The sequence below is a fragment of the Brassica napus genome, chromosome C9, assembly GCF_020379485.1.
Source record: "Brassica napus cultivar Da-Ae chromosome C9, Da-Ae, whole genome shotgun sequence".
In the NCBI taxonomy this organism is placed as follows: domain Eukaryota; kingdom Viridiplantae; phylum Streptophyta; class Magnoliopsida; order Brassicales; family Brassicaceae; genus Brassica; species Brassica napus.
In genome coordinates this window covers 20051961-20078369 of record NC_063452.1, presented here as the reverse complement: position 1 = coordinate 20078369, position 26409 = coordinate 20051961, and the positions used below count along the sequence as shown (strand labels likewise).

The 26409-nt window shown below is 39.5% G+C and overlaps 1 pseudogene; it reads right to left on the bottom strand.

Annotated features, from left to right (window-relative positions):
- On the bottom strand, positions 1 to 25867 carry LOC106362906 (annotated as a pseudogene).
- Between the last annotated feature and the right edge of the window lie 542 nt (positions 25868 to 26409).

The following is a 26409-nucleotide window of genomic DNA, read 5'->3' as shown; positions in this document are numbered from 1 at the left end:
TCACTTCTCAACCTCATTCTCACCGGAGAGCTCTTCAAGGTGTTGGGTCCCTCCTAGATGGAGAGGACCAATTGGGGTGAACTGGGGTGAACTTAAGAAATAATTAATGTTCCCCTTTGGCACTTGACACAATAATGGAGTTTTGACAAAAAAGAAACAAAAGAGAAAGAAAGGAGAAAAAGAGAGAGAAGGAGAAAACTCGTAAGGTGATTTCAAGACTGGATTTGGAGGGTCAAACGGATCCTGATCGGGCTGATATTTTGAAGCTTCGTCAGTCAGTGAGTTAGAGGTTCACCGAAGGGATTTGGATTTCAACGGTTGGATCTTCTGTTGTCTGGGTTTTCTTGAAGCTGGTCGCCATAGTTCTTCAGCAGAGCAGTCTTGGGTGTTTGGTAAATCCAACGGTGAGATCTTTTCTTATTGAGCTGAAATTTTGCAGAGGTATTGTCGACTTGTTTATCTTGGATTTGTACGGTTGGATTAGTTTCTGGAAGCCGTAATCTTTGTGAGCTGAGGTCGTTTGGTTGCTGCCGGTTTTGAAGCTTTGTGTTGCTCTCTTGTTGTTGTTGTTTGTGTTGAAGATAGCTCTTTGTAGCTAGACTCTCTGTTCTGTTCAGGCTGTTGAACAGGGAGGACGTGGTTGTACTCATACCATTTATATAGTGGATTTTTGAGTGGACTACGGTCCCGTGGTTTTTCCTTCTCACATCGAGGAGGTTTTCCACGTAAAAATTGTGTGTCTCATTTACGTTTTCTGCATATTACATCCCGCCATCGTCGAAGTATTTTCTTCACAGGTTCACACAAGGTCAGGGGAACACGACCATTAGTATTTCCGCTGCGCCGTGTGACTTTCCCCAACAGAGTGGTATCAGAGCTTCTGGTTTTAGAGCTTTGGTTTTGATAACTTTGGGTTATTATTTGCTTGTGTGAAAGATGGAAAATATGAGCAGGATGATAAGCTTGAATGGTGCTAACTATCATCTATGGAAGGGCAAGATGGAGGATTTGCTCTTTGTTAAGGAATTCCATGTTCCAGTCTTCGAGGAGCAGAAACCTGAGAAGAAGACGGATGAAGAGTGGAAGCTGCAGCATCGCCAAGTGTGTGGGTTGATAAGGCAGTGGGTAGATGATAATGTGTTGCATCATATTGAGACTGAGACGGATGCTCGTTCTTTGTGGAAGAAGCTGGAGCAGTTATATGCTAGAAAGACCGGAAACAACAAGATGTACATGATCAAGAAGTTGATTGAGCTGAGGTATCAGAAGGGGACTCCGATGACGGATCACTTGAATGCATTTCAGGGATTGCTCAACAAGTTGTCTGATATGGGCATCAAGTTTGATGATGAGATTCATGGTCTGTGGCTTCTCGGTACTTTACCGGACTCTTGGGAGGTTTTCAGGATGTCTCTTTGTAACTCCGCGTCGGAAGGTGTTATTTCGATGGATTCAGTGAAGAACAGTGTTCTTAATGAGGAAGCAAGAAGACAGTCGAATGCGAGCAGTTCGCGTTCAGATGTCTTTGTTACTGAGTCAAGGGGGAGAAGTACAAGTAGAAATCCCAAGAGAGACAAGAACAGGAGCAGGAGCAAGTCTAATAGATTTGCAAATATGGAGTGCTATTTCTGTCATAAGAAAGGGCACATGAAGAAGGATTGCTGGAAGTTGAAAAACAAGCAGCAAGGAAATCAAGAAGAAAAAGTGGATCGGGTGACTCTCACCGAAGATCAGTTTCTGATTCTTCTTGAGGGTCATGCCATTAATGTCACATGCCAGGACACCTGTTGGGTGATTGACAGTGGAGCTACCACTCATGCTACATCACAGCGGGATTTGTTTTCCACCTATACTACGGGTAATTATGGTTCTGTGAAGATGGGGAATGATGCGATGGCTCAGGTTGCTGGCATTGGTGATGTTTGCTTGGAGACTAGTCTTGGTACTAGGCTGGTGCTTAAGGATGTTAAGCATGTTCCTGATATTAGTATGAATCTGATATCAACGGGAAGACTTGATGATGAGGGTTATTTCAGTTTGCACGGTGATGGTAAATGGAAGCTCTCTCGCGGTTCTTTGATTGTGGCTCGAGGTGAGAAGTCTTCATCTTTCTATTGGATGCAGGCTAAGGTCTCCAAAGATGTTGTTAATGCGGTGGAGAATGATAATGCCATGGAGTTATGGCATAAGAGACTCGGTCACATGAGTGAGAAGGGAATGGCTGTGTTGTCTAAGAATGAGGTGATCTCAGGAATCTTTGGTTTGCACCTACAGAAGTGTTCGCATTTCTTTGCGGGAAAACAACACAGGGTATCTTTCAAGTCTTCCGCACCTTCTAGGAAACCCGAGGTACTGGATTTGGTACACTCAGATGTGTGTGGTCCAATGAAGACAAGATCTCTTGGCGGCGCATCATATTTTGTGACTTTCATTGATGATCATTCAAGGAAGTTGTGGGTATTTCCTATGAGGACGAAGGATCAGGTGCTGGGATATTTCAAGCATTTTGTGGCATTGGTTGAGAGACAAACGGGGAAGAAGCTGAAGTGTGTCCGCAGCGATAATGGTGGAGAGTATCTTGGACCATTTGATGCTTATTGCAAAGAGCATGGAATAAGGCATCAGTACACGCCGCCTTATACTCCACAGTTGAATGGGTTGGCTGAAAGGATGAACAGGACGATTGTCGAGAGGATGAGATGTTTGATCTCACAGTCAGGCTTATCGATGACTTTCTGGGAAGAAGCTTTGAACACGGTGGTTCATGTGCTGAATTTGTCACCAAGTGCTCCATTGGATGGTGATGTTCCAGAGAGGGTTTGGACTGGTAAGGATGTTTCTTACAGTCACTTGAGGGTCTTTGGGTGTAAGGCATTTTTTCATATTCCCAAGGTTGATAGATCGAAGCTTGAGATGAAGTCGCGGCAGTGTGTGTTCATCGGTTATGGTCAGGATGAGTTCGGGTACAGATTTTATGATCCCGTTGAGAAGAAGCTCATAAGGAGCAGAGATGTTGTGTTTATGGAAGATCAAACGATTAAGGACATTGACAAGTCCAAAAAGCCAACTCAGATTTTTGAGGGTTTGATCGATACAGAGGCTACTCCTTCCACATCGGTTCACGGTGAGGTTGAGGTTGAGGTTCAAGATAATACACCCAGTGCAGATGCTCCCGCACATGAAGATGGTAGTGGTGATCATGGTGACGATCATGGTGAGACATCAGCTGCTGAGAACCAACCTACTATTGTTAGAAGATCCGAGAGAGGTCTTAAACCGTCGACAAGGTATGATCCTAGTGAGTATGTATTACTTACTGATGGAGGAGAGCCTGAAAGCTATGATGAAGCTTTGGAGGATGAACACAAGGATATGTGGTTTGGAGACATGGATGAGGAGATGGATTCTTTTGAGGAGAACCATACTTTTGAGTTGGTGGAATTGCCTAAGGGCAAGAAGGCTCTGCTTAATAAGTGGGTGTACAGAATTAAGCATGAGGATGAAAATTTGCCACCTCGACACAAGGCTAGATTGGTTGTGAAAGGCTACAGCCAAAAGAAGGGAATTGATTATGATGAAATCTTTTCTCCTGTTGTGAAGATGCCATCCATTCGGGTTGTACTTGGATTGGCAGCGAGCCTTGATCTTGAGGTTGAGCAAATGGATGTGAAGACTGCTTTCCTTAATGGTGATTTGGAGGAAGAGATCTACATGGAACAACCGGAAGGCTATGTGGAAAAGGGCAAAGAAAATTTGGTTTGCCGCTTGAAGAAAAGCCTTTATGGATTGAAGCAAGCACCAAGGCAGTGGTACATGAAGTTCAAGTCTGTTATGGGGGAGCATGGTTATGCAGAGACTGATTCAGACCATTGTGTATTTGTGAAGGTGTTCGGTGAGGATGATTTTATCATCTTGTTGTCGTATGTCGATGATATGTTGATTGTGGGCAGGAACATGGACAGAATTAAGGAGCTGAAAGAGCAGCTAAGCATGTCCTTTGCCATGAAAGATATGGGTCCAGCGAAACAGATTCTCGGTATGAGAATTATTCGAGATAGAGGTGAGAAGCTGATTCACTTATCTCAGGAGAAGTACATTGAAAAAGTACTTAAGCGGTTTCACATGGATAAGTCTAAAGTGTTGAGTACTCCTCTTGCTCCACACTTAAGACTGAGCAGTCAACAAAGTCCGAAGACATATGCGGAGAAGGAAGATATGGTGAAGGTTCCATATGCTTCTGCAGTGGGTAGTTTGATGTATGCCATGGTCTGTACAAGACCGGATTTAGCCTACGCCGTTGGAATTGTCAGCAGGTTTCTCTCCAATCCGGGAAGAGAACATTGGAATGCTGTGAAGTGGATTTTGAGATATCTCAGAGGGACTTCTGATATGAAGATTACATTTGGAGGTAAGAAGCCATTGCTTGTCAGTTACACTGATTCTGACATGTCGGGAGATGCTGATTCTAGCAGATCTACTTCGGGTTACTTGGTAACATTTGCGGGTGGAGCTGTGGCATGGCAGTCAAGGTTGCAAAAGTGTGTTGCACTATCTACCACTGAGGCAGAGTTCATTGCTGCAGTTGAAGCTTGTAAAGAGCTGTTGTGGATGAAGAACTTCTGTGAAGAGATTGGTTTCAAGCAAGAAAAGTATGTGTTGCTTTGTGATAGTTAAAGCGCTATTTGTCTCGGGAAGAATTCTACATTTCATTCGAAGTCAAAACACATTCAGAGGTGGTATCGTTGGATACGTGATGTGGTTGCTTCTAAGGAAGTGGAAGTTTAGAAAGTCTATACGGATGATAATGGAGCTGATATGATGACGAAGTCATTACCGAGGGGGAAGCTTGAGGTATGCCGAGAGATAGCCGGAATGGCTGTTTCTTCCACCTAGTTGGAGGGGGAGTTTGTTGGGTCCCTCCTAGATGGAGAGGACCAATTGGGGTAAACTTAAGAAATAATTAATGTTCCCCTTTGGCACTTGACACAATAATGGATTTTTTGACAAAAAAGAAACAAAAGAGAGAGAAAGGAGAAAAAGAGAGAGAAGGAGAAAACTCGTAAGGTGATTTCAAGACTGGATTTGGAGTTTCAAACGGATCCTGATCGGGCTGATATTTTGTGGGAAGCTTCTTCAGTCAGTGAGTTAGAAGTTCACCGAAGGGATTTGGATTTCAACGGTTGGATCTTCTGTTGTCTGGGTTTTCTTGAAGCTGGTCGCCATAGTTCTTCAGCAGAGCAGTCTTGGGTGTTTGGTAAATCCAACGGTGAGATCTTTTCTTATTGAGCTGAAATTTGGCAGAGGTATTGTCGACTTGTTTATCTTGGATTTGTACGTTTGGATTAGTTTCTGGAAGCCAGAATCTTTGTGAGTTGAGGTCGTTTGGTTGCTGCCGGTTTTGAAGCTTTGTGTTGCTCTCTTGTTATTGTTGTTTGTGTTGAAGATAGCTCTTTGTAGCTAGACTCTCTGTTCTGTTCAGGCTGTTGAACAGGGAGGGCGTGGTTGTACTCATACCATTTATATAGTGGATTTTTGAGTGGACTACGGTCCCGTGGTTTTTCCTTCTCACATCGAGGAGGTTTTCCACGTAAAAATTGTGTGTCTCATTTACGTTTTCTGCATATTACATCCCGCCATCGTCGAAGTATTTTCTTCACAGGTTCACACAAGGTCAGGGGAACACGACCATTAGTATTTCCGCTGCGCCGTGTGACTTTCCCCAACACAAGGGACTTTTGCTTGGGTTCAGGGACAAGGAAGGTGAAGAGCATACCGACAAAGTTAATGACACCAAGCATGATCAGAGAGTTCTTGACTCCGATGCCCGGTGGATATCCTGCATCTGTCTTGGTCTTGTCTTGTGGTTGAGCTGCGTATAGGAAACCAAAAGCTCCCACGATGGCTCCGGCCTTGCCTGTTGCGGCTGATATTCCGTGGCATGTGGACCTTAGCCTGGCTGGGAAGATTTCAGCCGGTACGATGAAGGTGGTTGCGTTTGGAACAAAGTTAGCAAAGAAAAAGGTAAGTGAGTACATAACCACAAAACCGATACGATTGTCCGGTTTGATCAAGTGGTCGTAAGGGAAGGCAATCGCAAACATAAAGACGGTCATCATGAAGAAACCCATTAGCTGAATCGCAAACCTTCCCATAATATTAATAAATGCAACCGTGAACCAATAGCCGGGGACGGTACTGCAAAGTGCAATGAGTGTTTGTGCCCTAGCAATCATGAAAACCTCGTGGATTCCGTTCATGGTTGCTGCCTGTGGGATCCATCCAATAGCTGAAAAGATATCTTTTTGAAACAAGTTTTGGCTGTAAAATGCAACGTCAAGCAAGAACCATGTGGAGGTACATCCAAGGAGGGGAAGACCATGACGTTTGGCAAACTCTTTGGAGAACAAGCCATAGTTAAGTCTAGGGTCTTTAACGATATCCTCTGCCCTTTCCTCCATCTCAAGCTCCACTTGTAAGACCTTGGACATGTCTTGTGTGGCCTGTTTGATGTTCTTTGCAACCAAAGCGGTGTAACGAGCAGTTTCAGGCATCTTCATACGCCAGTAGTAAGTCAAAGCTGCTGGTAGAGCGCCAAACATGACGATGATTCTCCGAATATAGTCAGCTGTTGGAATGAAAAACTTTGTAAAGATGGAGAAAATGTTTAAGTGTTTGAAGAGAAAGAAGTTTTGTGAAGAAAAAAACTTTTATAACTTAGAAGAGAATTCTTATTACTTGAAAGTTTCTTACAAATTTGGATTATTTTTTGATGATACAAAATGAGAAGAGAGTAGAGGTATTTATAGCCTCCAAGGTACAAAATATCTTACATATTTTAATCTTAAATCTAGAGAATTCTAACATAATATCTAGATTATTTTATCTTAATTTTCTAGATAATTCTATAAGAATATCTAGATTTTTATTTTGAGGAGGTGGATGATTTTTCTAGAATTTGGGCTAAGTTTTGGATCAACACATGATTAACCCAATAATGTTTGATCCAAATCAAGTTTACTTTTCAACACCCCCTCTTAAACTTTATTTGGTTACTCCGAGTAAGCTCCTCATCTTAATGAAGTCTTCTCGCTTGAGTGGCTTGGTGAAGATATCAGCTACTTGATCATTTGTCTTCACATACTCCAATTGCACATCCATCTTGGTAACACATTCTCTTATGTAGTGATAATGAGTATCGATGTACTTACTCCGATCGTGGAAGACTGGATTCTTCGCCAATGTTATTGCCGACTTGTTATCCACAAAGATCTTCGTTGGCTCCTCTTGTGGTATGTTCAACTCCTTTAGCAAGTTTCGTAACCAAATAGCATGACAAACACATGAAGTAGCTGCCACATACTCCGCTTCACAAGTAGAAAGAGTGACAATTGGTTGCTTCTTTGACATCCATGTGAAAGCGGTTTCTCCAATGAAAAACACGAAGCCACTTGCTTTTCCGGTCATCTACATCTCCACCCCAATCGCTATCACTATATCCAACAAGACTGTAATCTTCAGAGATAGAGTAGTACAAGCCAAAGTTGATAGTACCTTTGATATAGCGTAGGATCCTCTTAGCTGCCTTGAAATGAGTTGTTGTTGGATGCTCCATGTATCGACTAACAACTCCAACTGCGTGTAGGATGTCGGGCCTTGTGCACGTTAGATAGCGTAAGCTTCCAACAAGACTCTTAAAGAGTGTTGGATCCACACTTTCTCCTTCTTCTTCCTTTGATAACTTGACTCCACATTCCATTGGCGTGCATACTGGATTTTAGTCATCCATCTTGAACTTCTTAAGAACCTCTTTAGCATAGCCTTCTTGAGTAATGAAGATTCCATTTTCTTCTTGCTTTACTTCAATGCCAAGGTAGAATGACATCAATCCAATGTCGGTCATCTCGAACTCCTTTATCATCTCCATCTTGAAATCTTCAAACATAATCGGATTGTTGCCAATAAATATTAAGTCATCAACATATAAGCATGCAATCAATATATCATTGTTTTGAGTTTTAATATAAGGTGCATGCTCATATGGACACTTGATGAAACCTTTCTCCTTGAAGTACTTATCAATCCGGGTGTTTCATACTCTTGGTGCTTGCTTTAATCCATAAAGCGCCTTCTTCAGCCTTAAGACTTTGTTTTCTTCTCCTTTGACTATGTAGCCTTGTGGTTGCTCAATGTAGACTTCTTCCTCAAGGTCTCCATTTAAGAAGGCTGATTTTACATCCATTTGATGTATCCTCCAACTCTTTTGGGCTGCCAATGAAATGATTAGTCTAACCATTTCTAAGCGAGCAACTGGACCAAATACCTCATCATAGTCGATCCCGGCTCTTTGACTATAGCCTTTTGCCACCAATCTTGCCTTGTACCTTTCAACTTCTCCTTTAGAGTTCTTCTTTGCCTTGTACACCCACTTCACACCAATTTCCTTGTGTCCATTTGGAAGTGAAGCTAACTCCCATGTATCATTCTTTTGAATCGACTTGATTTCCTCATCCATTGCACTTCTCCATGACTTCTTTTCTTGGGCTTCTTCAAAGTTCATAGGCTCGCAATCCGCAAATAGACAAAATAGAGTAAGATTGTCTTGATTTTCAGTTACCTCGTAGATGTCTTGTAGACTTCTAAAACGTGGAGTCCTTTCACTTGAGCTTTCATCTCCTTGAGAACTTGTTGTTGGTGAAGTTGGTGGTGTAGCTGGCTCTTCTCTCGGTTGCTCCACATTCTCTTCTTCAAAGGATGAAAAGAAGTTGTAGTCTTCATTATTTGATCTCCAATCCCATTCTCTTCTTCATCAAAGATGACATTCCGACTAATGATTGTCTTCTTTGTTTCTGGATTGTAGAGCTTGTAGCCTTTGGAGTTAGCGTCATACCCAGTGAAGATATACTTCTCACTTTTATCATCTAGTTTGCTCCGCTTCTCGTCTGGAACATGAGTATGAGCAATGCTTCCAAAGACTCTTAGGTGTGAGACTCCAGGCTTCCTTCCGCTCCAAGCTTCTTGTGGTGTCTTTTCTAAAACACTCTTTGTTGGAGAACGGTTTGATATATAAACCGCACAAGCAACTGCTTCTGCCCACAACTCCTTTGGTAGCTTCTTACTCTTGAGCATGCTTCTTGCCATCTCAAGTATTGTCATATTCTTTCTTTCCGCTACTCCATTTTGTTGAGGGGTTCTTGGCACCGTCAACTGTCTTCGGATGCCATTATCTTCACAATACTTCAGAAACTCCTTGGACATGAATTCTCCTCCTCGATCCGATCTCATGGACTTGATCTTAAGACCACTTTCCTTCTCAACATGGGCTTTGAACTTTTTGAAATTTTCAAACACTTCTGATTTTTGTTTCAAAAAGTAAACACATGTTTTTCTTGAAAAGTCATCAATAAAGAGAAGGAAGTAGTTACTCTTACCAAGTGAACTTGGTTTGATCGGACCACATACATCTGTATGTATGAGTTCTAGTGGCTTTCTTGCTCTTGTCTCCGACTCCTTTGGAAAACTCATCTTGAATTGCTTTCCAAGTAAGCAACCTTCACACACTTGATTTGGATGACTGATGCAAGGTAATCCTTTCACCATTTCTTTCTTGGAAAGTAGCTCTAAGCCTCCGAAGTTGAGATGCTCAAATCGAAGATGCCAAAGCCAAGATTCCTCCTTGTAGCACATCTTGAGACATCGTGCAATGTCATTTTGAATATTTAGGAAAAACATTCTATTGTTTGACATTGGCACCTTTGTGATGAGATTATTTGCTTTATCTCTTAAAGAAAGGCTATTATCTTTTAGTCGAATGTCATAACCTTTCTCTAAGAGTTGTCCTAGGCTCAAGATGTTGGTCTTCATGCTTGGAATATAGTACACGTTGGAAATGAATTGGTGATCTCCATTCTTCAAGCGGATGAGAATATTTCCTTTACCTTTCACCTCCATCTTTGATTCATCTCCCAAAGCCACATTGGTTTTCACCGATTCATCAAGCTCCATGAACATGCTTTTATTTCCACACATGTGGTTGCTTGCACCACTATCAAGGTACCACTTGTGAACCTTATTTGGTTCATCCTTCTTGTAAGCCATCAACAACATATCTTCTTCCATACGACGTTCTTCAACATATTTGGACTTCTCTTCAACTCTATTGTTGTTTGGAGTTTTGCATTCAGAAGCATAATGTCCAAATTTTCCGCACCTATAGCATTCAATGCTTGATTTATGGTACCTTGATTTTGCGTTTCCTCTTCCACGACCTCTTGATGAGTTCTCTCCTCTTTGGTTGAATTTGTCTTTATATGGTCTCCAACCTCGTCCATTTACACCACGGTCTCGTCCATGGAAATGACCGCCACCACGTCTTTGATTGCTTCGGCCACTTTCTTCCTTGTGATCAATTCTCATCTTGAGAACTTGCTCCACAATATCTTCTTTCTTCTTCTTCTTTTCTTCATAAGCTTGTAGTGATCCAAGAAGTTGCTCCATTGTCATAGTCTCTAAGTCTTTTGTCTCTTCAATCACGGTGACGATATGCTCGAATTTTAAATCCAATGATCTAAGAACTTTCTCCATGATTCTCACCTCATCTAACTTCTCACCATTTCTTTTTAGGTTATTAGTAACCGCCAAGACTCTTGAGAAGTAATCTGAGATGAGTTCTCCATCCTTCATTTGTAATGCTTCAAATTCTCCTCTTAGAGTTTGAAGACGTGCCTTCTTAACTTGTTCCGCTCCCTTGTAAGATGTCTGAAGCTTCTCCCATGCTTCTTTGGATGTCTTTGCTCCAGCAACCTTCTCAAATGTATATTCATATAATAATTGATAGATTAGACAGAGAGTCTTATTGTCTCTCTTCCTTGAATCCCTCAAACCATACTTTTGTGTTTGAGATAAACCACCTTCATTCTCCGGTTCAATGAAGCCTTTCTCGACTATCTCCCACACATCATGTGCTCCTAAGATAGCCATCATCCTAAGACTCCAATTGTCATAGTTGCTCTTAGTGAGCAATGGAACTTGGAAGGGAACACCATTGTTTGTCATCTTTAAAAGGAACTTGAAGCTCTGATACCACTTTGTTGGAATGAAAAACTTTATAAAGATGGAGAAAGTGTTTAAGTGTTTGAAGAGAAAAAAGTTTTGTGAAGGAGAAAACTTTTATAATTTAGAAGAGAACTCTTATTACTTGAAAGTTTCTTACAAACTTGGATTATTTCTTGATGATACAAAGTGAGAAGAGAGTGGAGGTATTTATAGCATCCAAAGTACAAAATATCTTACATATTTTAATCTTAAATCTAGAGAATTCTAACATAATATCTAGATTATTTTATCCTAATTTTCTAGATAATTCTATAAGAATATCTAGATTTTTGTTTTTAGGAGGTGAATGATTTCTCTAGAATTTGGGCTAAGTTTTGGATCAACACATGATTAACCCAATAATATTTGATCCAAATCAAGTTTACTTTTCAACATCAGCTTGTGGAGGCGTTGAGAGAGCCCTGTTGACTGCATAGGTCGGAGCTGGAAACTTTTTGTCGAAAATGGAAGAGACAGCAAGTGCCACGAAACCTCCGGCTAATATACCAACACCTTGCATAGCAAACACGGCAGCGATGAAAGCACCACGAGTCTTCTTGTTAGCGTATTCAGACATAATGGTAGTAGAAAGAGGGTAATCACCTCCAATACCGAATCCCAGCGAAAACCTAAATTAATAAAAAAAATTAAATATTGTTGTAATTGGAGAGTTTTAGAGACTGAATGTTTATGTGTTTTATTAATGAACAATAGAGGTTCCTTATATAGGAACTACAAAGTATAGGAAAAAGAAAATTATCCAAAACCTAATACAACATGAAATAGGAAAAGATCTAAAACAGAGAAAAAGAAAACGTCCTAGGTCTAAGACGGTCTAAACCGACCGTCTCTCTTTCCTCGGACGACCGCCTCTCTCTCTCCTCCTTTGGCCACGGCTGGGCCTTGTCTTCTAGTTATTGGGCCGGTCTTGGACCAGGCACTACAAGAAAACATCAAAGATTCTGAGGGAAAAAATCGTCGGAATTTCGTCGGAATACCGTTATTCCGACGACATACCGACGAAACAAGTCGTCGGAAATAATTCCTCGGAATTTCTTCTTTCGTCGGAAATCCCTCGGAATTTTCCGACAGAATTCCGAGGAAACAAATTTCCGAGGATATTCCGAGGACCATTATTTTGTCGGAAATGTCCTCGGAATATACCGAGGGAGAACTTCGTCGGGATATTTCCTCGGACGTTCATCGATCGATGCGTTTTAGACATATATACATCGATCGATAGGAATATACCGACGGAACTGTTCCCTCGGATTATACCGAGGGACATGTTCCCTCGGAATATACCGAGGAACACGTTCCTCGGAATATTCCGAGGAACACGTTCCTCGGAATATTCCGAGGGAACAGTTCCTCGGTATATTTCGAACTTTTTTTTGTAAACAGATCGATCGATGGATTTATGTCCAAAAACGCATCGATCGATCGCGTGAAAAATATAATTAATTTCCTCGGAATGTAAAAAATATTAATTTTTTTAAAAAAATAAAATTTCTGAAATTTAAATTCGAAAATATGAAATTAAAATTACAATTAAAATCATATTAATTAATATTCAAAGTTTCACAAATAAAAATAAAACATTCCGAGTTTTTGGGAAAAAAAAAATAATCTACGGGTCTGGCACGTCTGGGAACACCTCGTTCGGGTACATCCTCTGCATCATCTCCATCATTTGCTGGTTCAGCCTCCTCTGTGCCTCATAGCCCGCCTGTTGAGCCGCCATCTGGGTCTCCAACAAAGATATACGATCATCTTTGTCCTTCAACTGAGCCGTAAGTACTTCTGGATCAACAAAGGGCGGTGGTGCAGAAGAAGGAGGAACCGACCGGGTGCGACGACCCAAACCGACCAAACGTCCCTTTTTCTTTGGAACCGACTGAATAGAAAATAGCCAAATTTACAAATTTAAACAAAAAAATAAATGAATTGAACTTTAAAAAAAAAGAACTTACGGATTCAACGATTTCGTTGATTCGACACCGAGACAAGTTGGTCGAAGCCGTCGAAGCGTCATCCTCGGTTTGAAGCTGAGACACTTCATCTACCACCTGAGTTTGGACCAGGTCGACCACGTCCCTCACAAGACCGTCATCAATCTGGCCGGTCTTCTTGTTGGTATATGCCCTCCTCATTAGGGCGAGATCATCAACCGGCTCGCCATCATTTTCTTCCGCCTTGAAAAAAAACATAAATTAAAGAAACATTAGAAATTAGAAGAAATGCACAATAAATTAAAATTCTGAAACTCAAATAATTGAAGAAAAAACATTTGAACTTACCATGCGATCTCCCAGAGTGGCAATAGATTGAGCACCCAAGTTATGCTTGTAGATGCCATTCCCTTTACGGTCGCTCCTGCGGTTGGTGGAGTTGGTGGAAGAAGTTTCTTTCGTCTCTTCCTTATCCCAATGCGCACACAACTCCTTCCAGACCGTGTCGTTCATCGACTTTGGTACCTTTTAATATAAAAAAAAAATAGTTTATTAAATTTAAAAATAGTTTAATAAATTAAAAAATTGTTTAATAAATTAAATCGAACCTTATTGATTTCCCACTTTTTCTTCCACTCGTGGATCTGCTTCCCATAGTTGTCCATAACTTTATGGACGAAGTGGTGATAGATAAAGAGCGTCTCATCGGAATTCCAGTTGAACTCTTGCTGAAAAAAAAACACAATTAGTAGAAAATTAATATTAAAGATTAAAAATATAAGTAAAAAATTAGAATACTTACCGCAAACTGACGAAACCACAGAACCTGCTTTTCGGTAGGGAAGTGAGTGAAAGTCGGATGTCCCTTGTCGAGGGCCGAGTACATCATACGGTTGATCCATGCGCTGATCCCGTTCCCGGATCGGTTGAACCTAATAAAAAGAACAAACGGTTAATAATGAATCAAAATTTAAAGAAAAAAAATGTTTAATTACCATGTTTGACCATGTCCATGTGGATACGGAGTGAGATACGGAAGATGGTCACGACCGGGCTGTTGAACCAAATCCGCAACACTCATCACTCCTGGAGGACCCGGAGGAGGAGGAGCGGGTGCAGCAGCGGGAGCGAGAGGAGCAGGAGCGGGTGCAGCAGAGGGAGATGTATGGTAGGAGCTGTGGGGCGAAGGGGAATCCTGAAAATGGGTGGAATCCCGAGACTGGCTCCCCGTACCACCACGACCACGACGCTGTCGAGGCCGGATCTGATCATCATGAGACCTGTAAATTAAAAAAAATATATTTAATAAATACAGAAATATATAAATTATTATTTTTTTTTAAAAGTCTCAAATAATTTAATCACAAAAAAATATTTATAGATATTAAAAATATTTAATAAATATATAAAAATAGTTCTAATAAAAAAAATAGTTTTAATAAATAAAAAATAGTTCAATAATTACAAAAAATAGTTTTAATAATATATATATATATATATATTAAAAATATTTTTAAATCCCAAATAATAGTTTTTAATCAAAAAAAAAGTTGTATAGATATTAAAAAATGTTTTGTAAAATCCAAAAAATCGAATTTATATACAAAATTTTTTTTGTAAAATCCAAAAAATCGAATTTATATAGAAAAATCGTTTTGTAAAATACAAAAATCGATTTTATATACTAAAATCGATTTTCTAAATACAAAAAAATAAAAAAATAATAAAAAAATTATAAATCAATTCAACAAAACAAATTATTCAACTAAATCACAATTCTAAACCTATTATACAACCAAAAATCACAATCCTAACCAATCACCTTAACAAAAATCTATCAAAACTCCACAAAAACCTAACAAATAGAATCTAAGAGAGTGGGATAGGGTCCTTACATGATTTGTGTAAGAAAAGGGGGAGATCGCCGGAGATATCGTCGGATTTCAGGGGGAAATCGCCGGAAAAAAAGAGAGGAATCGCGCAGAGGAAGAAGAGAGAAATGGGGAAGAAGAAGTGGCTCGTGGTTATAAAACCTAGGGTCCGACGGACATTTTCCGTCGGAATTCCGTCGGAATTTTAATTTCAATTTTCGCGAAATATTTGCCCGGTAAAATGAAAATATATGCCGAGGAAATTCCGACGGATAGTAAAGTATCCGTCGGAATTTCCTCGGAATATTCCGAGGAAATACCGAGGAACAATTGTTTGGGGTTTCAAAACATCAATTTTTTTGGGGTTTTTCATTTGTTATACAATTGTAATGTATACCATTGAGGATTCTTTGTATAGATTAGCATAAACCATGAAATAACAAATTTCAAAACTAATTGAAAGTATTCCCTATACCATTCATTAAAACGTATAAGTGTTTCTCTTATGTTGTGGGATTTCGTTCATACAAGCGGAAAAGTGTTAATTAAGGGGTAAGGAACAAATTTTAGACTTCATAAGTAACGTAAGACACTTTATAAGGGTTATCTAGGTGTTATTCAAACCGCAAAACGTTTTTTCGGTTTACAACCCCTATTTCCTCGGAATTTCCTCAGACTATTCCGAGGAAACCCTTGTCTTCCTCGTAATTCCGTCGGAATATTCCGAGGAAATTCCGAGGAACTAGTGTTTGGGGTTTCAATCTTGTATGTTTTTTTATAAACGCATCGATCGATGCGTTTGTTTAGAAAAACCCATCGATCGATCACCAGATGGACGAAAGCCGTAAGAATGTGATCGATCGATTGGATTGAACAATCGATCGATGGAACAAATCTGAAGCCTTCCTCGGAATATCCTCGGAAAATCTTTTCCCGCTGCATCAAGTCGGTATATGGGAAAAGGAGCCCTACCATTTTCATCAACATGAAGTTCTGAACGAGCACATATATCGACTAAATCCAGTCTTGACTTCAAATTATCCTTTGTTTTACCTTGAACATTAAGGATCGTGTTCATGAGATTGTCAAAAAAGTTCTTCTCAATATGCATGACATCTAAATTATGCCTTAGCAGATGATCCTCCCAGTATAACAGATCCCAGAAAATACTTTTTTTGTGCCAGTTATGTAGTTCTCCAACAGCATCTACCGGAAAACGCTCATGTCCACCGACTTCTGGCGTCCTTTCTGCACCAAAATCTCTTAGTTGTATCTTCAAATCTTTCCCACAAATTTCCGGAGGTGGACTGTCAAACACCCTCTTGTTCTTCGTAAACAAATTCCTACTCCTACGATATGGATGATGAGGTGGTAGGAATCTCCTGTGACAGTCAAACCAACACGTTTTCCTTCCGTGTTTTAGTTGGAAAGCATCAGTGTTATCTTGACAATATGGACATGATAGCCTTCCATGCGTTGTCCATCCAGACAACATACCATATGCTGGAAAATCACTTATTGTCCACATTAGTACTGCCCGCATTTGAAAGTTTTCTTTACACGAAACATCGTATGTTTCAGCACCTTGAGCCCATAGTTGTTGCAACTCATATATTAGTGGCTGAAGAAACACATCAAGTGATCTCTTAGGATGCTCTGGTCCGGGAACGAGAATCGAGAGGAACAAAAACTCTCGTCGCAAGAACAAGTTTGGGGGGAGGTTGTATGGTGTAAGAATGACGGGCCATAGAGAATATTGTCTTCCACTCTTGCCAAACGGACTAAAACCATCAGTACATAATCCAAGGTAGACATTTCTTCTCTCATACGCAAAGTCGGGATACTTTGATTGGAAATGCTTCCACGCTTTTGCATCTGAAGGATGTCTGATCTCACCATCTGTTGAGTGCTCCGCATGCCATCTCATTGGTTGCGCTGTGCGTTCAGACAGATACAACCTCTGCAACCTTTCCGTCAAAGGTAAATACCACATCCTTTTATATGGCACTGGAACTCTTCCACTCGTATCTTTATAACGAGGCTTTCCACAAAATTTGCATGTAACCCGCTGTTCATCCGCCCTCCAATAAATCATGCAGTTGTCGCTGCATACATCTATTACCTGATACGATAAACCAAGACCAGCTACGAGTTTCTGAACCTCGTAGTATGAACCAGGAGCTACATTATCCTCGGGTAGAATACCTTTTACAAAATCAGCAATCGCATCCACACAGTCTTCAGCCAAATTATAATCTGTTTTAATGCCCATCAATCTTGTAGCAGATGATAAAGCTGAATGACCATCTCTGCAACCTTCGTACAATGGTTGCTTTCCAGCATCCAACATATCATAAAATCTCCTAGCTTCTGCATTGGGTAAATCTTCCCCTCTAAAATGATCATTTACCATCTGCTCAGTACCTACACCATAATCTACATCCGTTCTAATTGGTTCTTCTAATCTAACCGCTGGCTGAGGTTCGCTAGTACTACCATGTTCATAATCAGTTTCCCCATGATGATACCAAATTTTGTAACTTCGTGTAAACCCACTCAAATATAGATGAGTCCAAACATCCCACTCTTTAATAACCTTTCTATTTTTACAATTAGAGCAAGGACATCTTAACTTACCTGTTTTTGCTTCCGGTTGTCGGTGAACTAACCCCATGAATTCGGTTATACCTCGTTGGTATTCTTCCGTAAGCAATCTCGTGTTCGGATCCAAATGAGGTCGATCGATCCAAGAACGGAAATAATTTGAAGAAGACATATTTTTTATGAATCAAATTCGTGTGTAAATAGAGTAAGAGGGAGGATGAAGATATGGAGTGAATGAAGAGGAAGAGGAGTGCTTGTTTATATAGATTAAATCCTGCCGACATACCGAGGAAATTCCGACGGAATTCCGACGGAAAAGGCTAGTTCGTCGGAATTTCCTCGGAATTTTGTAAAATCCCCCAACGGCTCTCCAACGGCTATAATATTTCCTCGGAATTCATCGGTTTTTTCCGAGGAACACATTGTTCCTCGGAATTTCCTCGGAATATTCCGACGGACTGAGGTTTCCTCGGAATTCCGTCGGTATATTTCGAGGAAATTCCGAGGAACCCCAATTTTTTGTTTCCTCGGAATTTCCTCGGAAATTCCTCGGTATATTCCGAGGATTTCATTTTCCGTCGGAATGTCCGTCAGAATACCGCTGTTTTCTTGTAGTGAGGCCTGGTTAATGGCAATCCACTCCATGATTTATAACACTCCCCCTTGGATGCCATAACCATACAGGATTCGTAGTACGCTTAATGTTGCCTCATTAAAACCTTATCAGGAAAACCCAGTGGGACAAAACCATGATGAAGGAAAAAGAGTACAACACGCACTACTCCCCCTAATGTGAACCTCACTGTAGGTTCTACATTCTACACATCTTGGTGCGTGATATTTCCTGTATGTATAGGATGAGAGTAATCGGCCAGTTTCATTACTGAACCGTAATTAGACCATTTCGACTTCTTAGGTCGTTTCTCATGTCCTTTGACATTAAGTGTCTCGGTAAAGCATGTTTGCTAAACAATATGAACCATATTGTCCTCAGAGATCACTATTTGGTCTTTGCAAATCGTGTTTGCATGTATCCATGGTCTAGACGTGTTTGTATACTGTCAAACTCTTTTCTTTGACCATTATAATCACCATCGACCATGTATCAATCTGGTCGATCTATGTTCAGGTCATAGACCTCGTCCGTACGTGTCCACTACTTATCTCATGAGTGTTCAAGATCGATGATCATTACTGTGAGTTTATAATCTCTTATTATGGCTCTGCGGCCGAACACTCTCATGGATGTGGACATCGATTTCTTTGCCTTAGGTAATGCCGTATCCATTATTCTTTGCATTCCTATCTTAATGATGATGATGGCGTCTCATGACCTCAGTTGTTGTGGATCATATCACACTCTAAGTATACATTATTAGGTCATGGACTTCGGCTTTCACGAGCTTATGGACTACAATACTTTATATCCGACAGGTAAGGATAGATTAAACATCTCCTTTTATCCTTACAACAAACTTTGTGGAGTTTATACAGCAGCAGACCATTCTGCTATGCCAGATCCTTAAGGGATCTGATTGTCGGATTGCAACCTGATGGTTGATCTTTTCTACTAGCCCGTGATCAAGAAGAAAGGCCGGACGCCGTAAGCTGAAGGGCCGGACGCATTTTATGGCCGATGGGCTTAAGAGCCGGACGCCTACAGATTTTTTTTGTATCTACTAACCTCTTTTAGGTTTAGTATAAGCACAAGGAATTCCGAATCTTTATAAATATATGGACTGATATTGGATTGTCTTTTATACAACTCCAAGATCGTGTCGTGATCAATTTCTTTTACATACTATATGCAGCTGCTTTTCAGTCCATGAATCAGCTTAGGAACGAAGCTGTTCTTTCATCTTATCCAGTGATCCATATGCTACTACATCATTGTATCTAATTTCTTTCTTATGACGAGACCATTGTCAATTTCGAAAATCTGTAGCAGCAACCACCACATAGGAGTTTATCTCCTTATAATCTGTTCATTTGATCTATGTGAGTACCTTGTGTAACAAGCTATGATCTAATGCTGTTAAGTAGAAAAATATGAACACCTTTACATCATGTACATCTCTCACGGTTTCTTTACCTCACAAGATCCATCTATTTCACTGGTTTTATCAGATGGCGTTTCTGTATATGTATATGGCCAATACGCCCATCTCTCCTTTAGATACTTTAAAAACCCTCACATTTTATTCTTGACTCAATTTAGTCTTACGAATGCATTCTCATACTTACGTGGGTTCTGATCCTCGTTTATATCTTTGTGTTTAAGTGCTATTCTCTTATGCATCTTTATACAAATGTAACATTCATGTGTGTGTCGACACTTTCATATGGTTCCATTATGTTCCAGACATGATCTGATCACTTTGAGATTTCATTATCCAGGACCTTTGTTACCTAGTAGCTTGGCGTCCCAAGACTACATGGTTTGGTACCTTAGATGTGTAGCTGCGCAGCCTTTTCTCAATGTCTGGTATGGTTTCTCTTATAATCTCGGATCTGTATTCTTATGCACCATTCTTTTTCTATCGAAGATTCCTTTATCTTATGGAGCACTTGGTCTATCTTGTATAGACTCTATAGCAACTTGACTATGTCTCTTCTAGGACATTCATTTGGTGCTAAGCTGGTTAGTCATTTCTCGGGTCAGTGTCTGACATTTCGATTAGCATCTCAATTAGCTATTTTTATAATCTTTCTTTGGACGTCTTAAATCATAATCTCTAGTCCGAGGATCTTTGCCAAGACAATGATGGTTAAAACCATTCTTATCATTCTTTTATCCAGCTTATAATCTTTCTCCTTTAATGTTTGGATAGACGGATGCAATCCGTGTACTTGGCCACAATCCGATCACCCATGTTTGGCTCAAGTTTTCTTTATAAATCGTGGGAGAAAGTAATACTCCTATCCAACATATATTCCCAATCCTCTTCTGAGGTTCCATCTTTAGACGACACATATATGTATGTGGTGGTTTATTCAAAATCTCCTAAGATGGTGTATGTCTGGTTTTATGACCCGTATATAATCTGAGATGGGAATATCTATGCTCACTTATATGGCCTGATGCATTTTATCATTCTATACATGTAAATCATAATTTCCCCAAGATTATAGTCTTATCCTTATAGGTAATGTCTTACATGGCCGATAACTTATAGGTAATAGCTTACTTGGCCGAACCTTTATAGGTAATGGCTTGTGTGCGGCCAAGTCTGCACTATGCATATACAAGTCGTGACCAAGCTGTGTATAGGTGATGGTCTTTGCAGCCGACCATAACATGGTCTCTTCGGCCGAGTAATGACCTTATGGTTTGGCCGTTCTAAAACATGGCCTTTACGGCCAAGGACTGGCCTTTTATGGCCGAGTAATGGCCTTTATGGCCGAGCCATTTATAACATGGTCTTTAGACCATAGTGGTACACGAACTTGTAGTATCCTCTCTCCCCCTCATGACCATACTATAAGGTCGTGGTGCTTGGGACAATTAAGCCTAATGAGTTTCCCTTTGTGTACATGTTTCACAACGTGAGATATTTTACAGGATAACTCTGTGCCTTTTCAATCTTTGCATCGAGTTTAGACTTTAGGATGGCTAATCCTATCATGCCATATAGTGTAAAATTTCGTGGTGTATCTCAATATGGTTACCACATCTCTTGCCTCTTTATCATACTGATCTGTAGCATAGTTTTGATCAGTAGAGATCATAAGGTATAGTTTTGACCATTTTCTTATAAGGTCCTAGGCGATATTTCTTTCAAAATCTGAAGGAACTAGTTTCCTTTTTGTTTGCCCATTGTTTCTATTTGGAAACCATTTATAATTCATCACATATCATTGGGTGTGTATAATGCCTTATAGGCAATGCCTTAGCCATAGTTTCTTTACTAGGCTTACTATACCTCTTTTACGATTTCTTACTTGGTTTTATGCCCTTTAAAACATTCATATGTTCAAGTAAGATCAGACAAGATAATGAATTCAAAATCAATAAAATCGTGAAACATCAAATAGGTTTAAAAGCAAATCACAAAATCGTAGACTTAATATAAAATCATCATGTCGAGATCTTTCTTTAGTCAAGGTATAAGCCGGCCTCACAATCTATATTACTCCACACGGCTTTCTTGGATTCATCCTGATCCAATGCCTCAGGATATCTCATCTCACTGTTTTGTTGCTCAATGCATCTTTTCTGAAGTTTCTTAAATCTGTCAATGGTATCTTTAACTTTCTGCTTTCTTTGCTCAGTTGCCAATAGGTATGACAATAGGTCATTATAGGTTGTGAAAACCTTAGTTGTATATGATAGCAACCGATCATTTGGATGGAATGTGGAATATGTTTTATACAATAGATCATTATTTGTAACCACTTCATCACATAGTTCAAGACTATGGGCGATTTTCATTAGAGCAGAATCGTATTCTTCCACGGATTTAAAATCCTGGAACCTGAGTATCTTCCAATCATTCATGGCTTTTCGCCATAATTCCATTGAGTATATGGATTTTAGTTTTATCCAAAGATCATAAGGATCCTCAATATCTTCATACTTATTTCTCAGTTCCTCAGTGAGATGATAGCGCATAATTGTTATGACGCTATGCTTTTCACTTTTAATTTCATCATTTCTTTCAATGATACATTTCCCGAGTCCTCTAGACTTCAAGGCAATTGAAGTGTTCATTTCCCATTCTGGATAATTATCTCCAGAGATATCTAGGGCAGCATAATCCGAAGGCTCAAATCTCGACATCTGAAATCATCAATAAATTCATGATTTAGAATTCTTGCAACTAATAATTAGTGCATATGATTTCATAAGTCTTATCTATAATACTTTAGGGTACACGACTTTGCAATATGATGCTTAGGCCATATGGCTTTGCATTGTGATGTTTGTACCTCACGACTATTATGTGATACAACAATCTTAAAGATCGGATCATAATGCAATCTGGTTTATATAACCATTCGGCTACTAGACCACACGGTCACTTTGATATTCACTAAGCCACATGGCTTTTAATCAATCAAGGGCACAAGGCCGCAAGTGTGAGCAATGCATTAGGCTACACGGCCATATTCAAAACAGGATCTAGATTCAATTCTATTAGTTGTATATCTATTAAGTTTTAGAATTAAACGATCTAGCAACCTAACTCTCATTCAATATGTAAATTCTTGAAATCAATCTTTCAATCTTTAAGTAATGAGAGGTTTAAGGTTTCAAGTCCTTTAGGAATATCAATCAAGATTAAGGGTTTCAAGGCCTTAAGGATTTTGAATCTTGAGATAGATCTATTAATCAATCTATCAATCCTAACATCTCAGATCATCAATCATCAAACAAAGACATTTTAAAACCGAATTTAAACTTTTTAGGTTTTCAGTTTGAGTGATTTAGATTCGAATTTAAACAATCCTATCAATAGCTCTAGGTGATCAAACAATCAAAGTTCAAATCAAACAATTTAAAACCGATTTTCCAAAATTAGGGTTTTTAGGGGATTTCGAAAAACTTTTGATCTTTGATCAAGGGGATTTGATTTGAGATTCAAAATCATTAAGACTTTGATTTTAATTGATCAATGGATCAATCTCGAATTATGGTTTAGGAGATCAGACTTATTCGAGCTCCGATTTACTCTTTTAGGGTTTGATCTATTTATCCTAAAGCTTTCATCTTAGAGATTAGTTTTAGGATTTCAATCTTTACAAACAATCCAGATTCAATTCATATGTTCTTAGAATTAGGGTTACCTTTTGTTTGCAGATTGTAGAACCCGGACCACCAAGAGAACCTCGAACGGACGCGAGCTGGAACACAAGCTGGAACGAGCTGGAACACGAGCTGGAACGGTCGCAAGCTGAGGCGAGACGCGTCTGATCGGGATCGGACGGTTTGGAGTCTGGTCGCGGATGGGGGTTCCAAAGGTAAAACGGCGACGCGTATTGTTTCTGCGATTGCGGGAGCGCCTGAGATTGGAATGACGAACGGTTTGCGCTGATGGATTCGTCTCATCAAGAGCTTCAATTTGATATGTGGCTCGTCGTCTGGTTACTCGGGGTTTGAGAGATAGATCGATTTTAAGTTGCGCCTGAATTAGGGTTTATGTGTGACGGATTTTAGGTTAGGTTTTGTCTCAGGGTTTTTTGGAGTCTATCGTGCTGATAACGTGTTGTAATTGAAGAGTTTTAGAGACTGAATGTTTCTGTGTTTTATTAATGAACAATAGAGGTTCCTTATATAGGAATTACAAAGTATAGGAAAAAGAAAATTATCCAAAACCTAATACAACATGAAATAGGAAAAGATCTAAAACAGAGAAAAGAAAAACGTCCTAAGTCTAAGACGATCTAAACCGACCGTCTCTCTCTCCTCGGACGACCGCCTCTCTCTCTCCTCATTTGGCCACGGCTGGACCTTATCTTCTAGGTATTGGGCCGGTCTTGGACCAGGTCTGGTTAATGGCAATCCACTACATGATTTATAACAAATATGTTAATATATATATTCTGACTAGACACATCTAGTCCAAACCAGTAATTTTTAAAACATGCGTATTCACTATGAGATTATTATTAAAACATGTTTAAGTATATAATTATAATGATAATTGTACCTGAAGAAGTAAAGGGTGGTCATGACACCCTTGGCTTTGTTACCAAAAGATAGACCAGAAGCCACGGAGCACACGATAATCATGATCAAAGTGATACCATACACTTTTTTTCCTTCCGAGCTTGTCACCCAGCCATCCAAAGAAAAGCTGACCAGTAAGGGTTCCACAAAGGGCCACATCGTTGACCGCCGCCGCAACATGGGGGGGGGGGGGGGGGGCAGTGAGCCAGGCTTTTCTGACAACGGATTGAAGTAGTAGAGGCGGCCAAGAAGCTTGGTCACCAAGGAGACGCAAAACAGATCATAAGCATCTGTAAAGAAACCCATTCCGGCGATTGTCATCGCCGTGAAATGGTAAAGTTGCGTTTTCGCAGCATCGAGTGCCTTCAGCACTCCTAGTTGTTGTTCAGCCATCTTAGTCTCGCTATAAGAAATATGTACATTGTTAGCGCGGAAAATATGCTATATTAGATGTTTGATAGCGAATTCATAAATGCTATGTATGCGGCAGTCATTATAGGTACCCCCTCTACGATAACGTATTTTAACACTACGAAATATGCAGATAATATAGCAATACTTAGATGATATTATTAACTTAACTATCAGCACTACTTTCGTGCTATTATAAGTCCTTCTATAAACTAAAAAATAATTATAATTAAAAATAAAATAATTAAATATCAAACCAAAATTGTTTTTTAATTAAAATTAAAGTAAATTTTATTTATAAATTAAATTTAGTTTACAATAACTTTTGGTTTACAAAACTAAACCAATAATACATAAATATATTACTCTACTCTTAACTAAACCAATTAATTAATGTAAACATTACTAAACCAATTGGTTAACTAAACCTAGACGCTTCAGCCGCCATCGCCACCTTCACAAAGCTTCAGCCACCATCCACGATTCAAACTCGCCACCATATGCTGTCCTTCTCAACCCTCGCCACCATCTGCTGTCCTCGCCATCGTCGTCACTCTCTCTCTCCGCCATCGTCAACAGCCCGATGTCACCAAGTCATCAAACCATCACTCTCAGCCACCATTGTCGACCTCGAGACCACCACCATCAAGCTTCTTCAGCCTCCTCCTCCTTCTTTAACTAAGAACATGAAAAAAAAATACACAGAGAGAATCGAATACGTTAGAACAACAAAAAGTCAAATTCAAAACACAGAGAGTGAGAGGTGACCTTAGTGGTGGTGAAGAGTGACATTTGAGAAGCTTCTGACATTTGACGGATCAGATGAGTGAAGCACGAGATCTGATCCGTCAAATGTCAGAATCGAAGTGTGTGCCAGAATCGTGTGTGCCAGAATCGAAGGGAGTGGTGGTTGTAACGAGCGCCTCGGTGGTGGTGGTGGTGGCGACGAGTTGAGAGGAGGCGTACAAAGGCAAGTTTCAGAGACTTGGTCGTCCTCTCCATGATTCTTCTTCTCTCAATTCTTGGACTCAAACTCCAGTCAACTTCAGATCTAATCCTTGTCGTGAGAGAGGAAAGAGAGAAGAGATGAGACGTCGTGAGAGAGGAAAGAGAGAGAAGTGCAATCCTTGTCTTAACAGAATTGACCAATAGGAAAGACGCATGAGGATAACCACAAGGTTCATTTGTGACCGTTTGATTAAAGTCAATCTATGATCAAAATTAATCAATAAGTATAAAACTGTTATTTTTCTAATTGTAATTATATTTTTGAGTAGTTTTTTAATGTAAAATTAAGTTATTCATTTACATTTATAAAATTAATGATATAAATTCACAAAATGATCAGATTTCACCTTTTATAAGTAATTTTCAATTAAATAAAACTATTGATTGGTTTGTGTAATTTAGAATTTGGAATATGTATATAGTCTGGGGTATATATATATATATATGTTAGAGGAAATATATTTTATTTTAAATTTATGGTTTAAGGTTTGTAGTGTATAGGGTTTGAAGTATTGTATGTGGTTTGAGGTCAAGTTTTGGGGTTTAGGATTTGAAATATGATATAAGATTTGTAGAGGAAATATATTTTATTTTCAATTTATGGTTTAACCTTTGTAGTATAAGTTTTGTAGAGGAAATATATTTTATTTAAAATTTATGGTATAAGGTTTGTAGTGTATGGGGTTTGAAGTGTTGTATGTGGTTTGAGGTTAAGTTTTGGGGTTTAGGGTTTGGAGTATGATATAAGGTTTGTAGCCATTGCCTATAAGATAGACTTGGAAATTTTTAAATATCTATTGTA